General features: G+C 41.7%; 1 pseudogene; it reads right to left on the bottom strand.

Moving 5' to 3' along the window:
• Nucleotides 1-3,869: 3,869 nt before the first annotated feature.
• LOC114692566 lies at nucleotides 3,870-4,476 on the bottom strand (annotated as a pseudogene).
• Between the last annotated feature and the right edge of the window lie 891 nt (nucleotides 4,477-5,367).

A 5,367-nucleotide genomic window follows, 5' to 3' on the forward strand; every position in this document is an offset into this window, starting at 1 on the left:
TTGACTTGATACTTCAATTTAAGATTTCTTTTAAAATTTTTGCTCATCCTTTCAGTGTAGTTCCATGTGCGGTGTGTCTTTGCATGCACATGCTTGCTTGTGCATATGGAAGCTGTCTTGAATATCTTCCACCGGCTCTCCTGTTCTAGGCAGGGTCTCTCACCGAGGCCGGACCTCACAGCCCCTCAGCATTGGGATTACAGGGGATCGCTGCCATTAACAAGCTACAAGATTCAGCTTTTTGCATGAGTGCTGGGGATCTGAACTCAGGTCGTCATGATTGTCGATCTGGCCTCTTACCCACTGAGCCATCGGCCCCGGCTCAGCATTTAAAACAGCACTTCACTGTGGTGTCAGAACAATGCGAATTCCACAGGACCACTTCAAATTTCTGAGTTTCGTTTATTGCCTAAGCTAATAATGTGTGGTATGATATCTTTTTTTGGGGGGGGGGGGTATGATATCTTGTGATTTAGTTAGCTCCACTCGGTCATGGGTCACAAGGGTGAACAGCCAATATGCTGTTTATATAGTTTACCGTCTGCTAACACATGCTGTTTGGTCAGCTCACTGCACTAAATGCATTTTCAGCTAGTAATATTTTTAATTTACCACAGTGTTTGAATTTAGATCGAGGGGTATAGATCACTCATGGGATGACCAGATACCAAGTAAACAGATAATATATCCATGATGAAATTTGCAAAGCTGGACCTGGTGCATGGGAGTGTACAGAAACTGCACACTTATTTTGTCTTCTGTGTTAGTCTGTCTTCAGCTACTATCATACAAACCACGGACTCAGTATTTGATAAAGAAAATCTTTTTTTTTTTTTTTTGCATGAGTCTGGATCCTGGAAAGCTTGTTATGAAGGTGCTGGCGTATGTGTAGAAGGTAGCATCCTAATGAGCAGAGAAAGAGTGATGGTCTGACTTATCTTTTTGACCCACTGCCAAGAAAATAGTCGATCCATTCATTAGGACAAAGCTCTCAAGGCCTGGTTGGTTACCTATTAATGGTCCCATCTCTTCATGCCATTACAGGAGCAGTTAAATTTCAACATGAGTTTTGGAGGGGCCAGTATCTCCCATTACTCCTTTAAAATCTGTTGGGAATGATTGTAGGATTTTATGAAAGTTCTAACTGGTGTGTGTGTGTGTGTGTACATACTTCAGATTGAAAACACTTTCTAAATCAGAAGTTAGAGCATTTGCCTCCTGTACTGATCAGAGTTTCTGACTCAATTCCTTAGAAGCATTAGTCCTTTCCCTCAGCCAATATGTCTGTGGTGTACTACCAGGTGTGGAGGAGTCCTGTTCTCATTAGCGTTTTGCTGAATGCTGACTGGGACACTCCTAGGGAAAGGCTTTGGTGTGAGGAGGAACAGATGGAATGGAAACCAAACACTTCTTATTGGGCTAGGATGATTCTTCACTGATTTCTTGACTTTTGGAAGTGGCCATGTCTGACGTTGATTCTTCTGGGGCTGCTGGTTCCTTTTTGGGTGTTTCGTGGTCTTTCTTGTGCCTCTCACCTGTTTCTTCTTTGTATGAGGCACTAGCTTCTCTTGAAGGACCCTGAGACTCTCTATACCCTTCCTGCCATCCCACATACACAGCTCTGATCTACAGCTGCTTTTCATGGTGCCTGGCTCCCACTTGGTCTTGAGGACCTTTATACAGCCTTTGCTTCTGTTGAGATGGGTGTGAAGGCTGTTTCCAAACATGCTCTCTTCTTTAGGTCACATTTTATCATGCCAGTGGTATTTTATCCTTTTCAATTCACCATGTCCCATGTGCTTCCCTAACTCGCGATGAGGAATAGTGACCCTTTACAAGATCCCCTTGAAATAATGTTCTCTGGGTTTGCGGAGTGCATAGGAAATGGTGACAACCTTCTCACTGATGACCATTGATATCAATGTACTAATTGTTTCCCAGAGGACATCATTAAAAATTATTTGTTCTGTTCCTTATATCCACGGGGAGAGGGAAAATCAATTTGTTCCAATAGAGTGACACAGGGGATATCAACCACCTCCAGGCAGGCGTCATATTCAGAAGGAGTTGATCAATATATAATGGACTCCATAGCTTTTTTGGGGGTGCTTTTATTTGGCTACAGTTTGGTGGGTTTTTTTTGGGGGGGTGGTATTTTGTTTTCTTGTTTTTAGGGGGTGGTGTTGTATTGAATTTTTGTTTTTTGAGAAAGAACTTAAAGTTGGGTGGTTAGGGAGAGCAAGAGGACCTGAAAGGACTTGGGAGGAGGAGAAGAATATGATCAAATATATATAAATTCAAAATTTGTTTTAATAAATAAAATAATTTAATAAATAAAATGTGCATTATTAAGAACATAGTTCTAGATTATTGATTCATATATTTTGGCATTATGATATAACTTTTAAAATATTATAACTAAAATATAACTACTATCATTTCCCAAAACAACAACAACAACAACAACAAAAAAAAAAAAAAAAAAAAAAAAAAAACCTTGATTTGATTTTTTGTCCAGGTCTGAGAGACATATTTTAGTGTTAAGAGCACTTGTGAACAAGCAAAGAACTAGAACCCAGATCCAAGCACCACAAAAAACTGGGCATGGAGTTGAGCGTACTGTCCTCTGGGACAGCCAGAGTACTGAGACTCTCTCTAAACAACAAAAAAGGCTGGGCAAGGTCCTGAGGTCCTGCCCATGCCTGAACCCCAGTATCGAGAGGTGAGGAGAAAGGATTGCTAGGGCTTGCTGGCTGCCTCTCTTGCCAACAAACCATGAGTTCTTGGTTCAGTGAGATATAAAGGATCAAGGCAAAGAGTGACAGAGGAGGCTGCCCTATGGCATAAGTGCATGGACAGGCAAAACACACGCCGGCACTCTCCCGCAACCCCCAACACTCACAAACACACACTCCTGCAGACACACACAGTATACTAGATAGGGATTTTTTTTATGATAAAATACCATGACCAAAATCAATTTGGGAGGGTAAGGGTTTATTTCAGCTTATAGTTCCACATCACAGTCATCCTTGAAGGAATTCGGGCAGGAAATGAAGACAGGAACCTGGAGGCAGGAACTGAAGTAGAGGCCATGGAGGATCATTGCTTACTGGCTTGCTTCTAATGGCTTGTTTAGCCTGATTTCTTTTTCTTTTCTTTTCATATTTTTATTTTATTGAAAGTAGGTTTTTCCACACAATATGTTATTACAGTTTCCCCTCCCCCCAACTCCTCAGAAATCCTTACCACATCTTCTCCCATCTGAATCCACCCCTTTCTGCCTCTCTTCAGAAAGCAGTATCTAAAAATAAAATAAAATAAAATAAAATAAAATAAAATGGTAAGATAAAACAAAAACAAATCGGAATAGAGCAAAACAAACAAACAGAAGAAAAAGAGCAAAAAACAAAAACAAAAACAAAAACAAAACCCCTACATATAGATGTAGAGACACACAGGCTCATACACACAGGAATCCCATAAAATTAAAATAAATAAATAAACACCCTAGTGAAACATGAAATAAAGAATCTCCAAAAATGCCACTGAGATCATTTTGTACTGGCTTTCTGCTACTGGGCATGGGGTCTGGCCTTAAGAGTGGTTTGTACCCCCTGAGTTATTCCACTGGAGAAAAGTTTTTTGTTTTTGTTTTTGTTTTTTTTTTACAAGTGGGTATCAATTGGAGATAGATTGGGGTTTAGGGAGGGGGAGGGCTTGTGTCCATTTCACCTCTCAACATTGGAACCCCATCTGGCATAGACCCATAGTTTCATCAATTTCCTGGAGAATTTCACTTTTTTTTTAAGGCTTGTTTTATTTTAATGACTGATCCATCTGAGGCCACAGGCAGCCCACTATGTACAGACACGAGGGAAGCTTTATTTCTTGGTCTCTTCCTCCTTGGACAGAGTCTTGATGATCTCCTTCTTGACCTGGAGATGCTCCTCCCGGCGCTTTCGGGCTTCCTTGGTCTTAGACCTGCGAGCCTCAGCCTGGTCAGCAGGAGCTTCTTGCGGGCCTTGTCTGCCTTCAGCTTGTGGATGTGTTCCATGAGAATCCACTTGTTTTTGAAGACATTCCCCTTGACCTTCAGACAGGCTGTGATACATATGGCGGTCAATCTTCTTGGATTCACGGTATCTCCTGAGAAGTTGGCACAGATCTGCATCCTTCTCATCCAGGTCACCTTCTCAGGCATCCGAGCGTTTGCAGTACCCTTCCACTTCCCTATGCCCATATGCCTGTCCTTCCGTCGAGCCAAAGTATTTTTCCGGCATCGAGCCCGGGAATGGATGGTCACAGGCTTCCAGATGATCAACCCATCCTTGATCAGCTTCCGGATCTGCTGATGGGAGTTGGCATTGGCGATTTCATTGGTCTCATTGGGGTCCAACCAGACCTTCTTCTTACCACAGCGGAGGACACTAGAGGCAAGTCTCTTCTGCAGCCTGAGCATACTCATGGCTGCGGACGCAGCAGCAAAAGGAAAACGAACTTCACATTTTTTTTTTTTTAAAGTGGCTAAATAAACACCATTGTGTAAACATACATCTTTTTTTTTTTTTTTTAGTCCATTCTTCTTTTGGGGGGACAACTCAGTTGTTTACAATTTCTGGCTATTATGAATAGAGCAACAATAAACTTGGTTGAGCAAGTGTCTCTGTGGTAGGAGGAAGCATCCTTTGGGTATATGCCCATGAGTGCTCTAGCTGGATCTTGAGGTAGATCAGTTCCCATCTTCCTGAGGAACTGCCACACGGATTTCCATAGAGGCTGTGCAAGTTTGCACCCCCAGTGGCAATGGAAGAGTGCTCCTCTTCCCAACGTCCTCACCAGCATAGCCTGTCCCTTGTTTCCTTGATCTTGCCATTCTCACTGGTATAAGATGAAATCTTAGAGTAGTTTTGATTTGCATTTTCCTGATGACTAACAATGTTGAACATTTCTTTAAATGTTCTTAGCCATTTCTGTTTTATATTTTCAGAACTCTCTGTTTAGATCTGTACTCCATTTTCTATTTGGGTTACTTGATATCCATCCAGTTATTTTTGGGGGTTTTTAAATTATTATAGTTTAGATATTAGCCTTCTATCAGATATGTAGTCAATAAAGGTTGCTTTAGTTAGGGTTTCTATTGCAGCAATAAAACAAATTAAGAAGAAAAGGGTTTTTTTTTTTGTTTGTTTGTTTTTGACTTACATTTCCACAGCACTGTTCATCATCGAAGAAGTCAGGACAGGAATTCAAGCAGGTCAGGAACCTGGAGGCAGAAGCTGATGCAGAGGCCAAAGAGGAGTGCTGCTTACTGGCTTGCTCCCCATGGCTTGCTCAGCCTGCTTTCTTGTAGAACTCAGGACCACC

This window comes from Peromyscus leucopus, chromosome 8a (genome assembly GCF_004664715.2).
Source record: "Peromyscus leucopus breed LL Stock chromosome 8a, UCI_PerLeu_2.1, whole genome shotgun sequence".
Taxonomy (NCBI): domain Eukaryota; kingdom Metazoa; phylum Chordata; class Mammalia; order Rodentia; family Cricetidae; genus Peromyscus; species Peromyscus leucopus.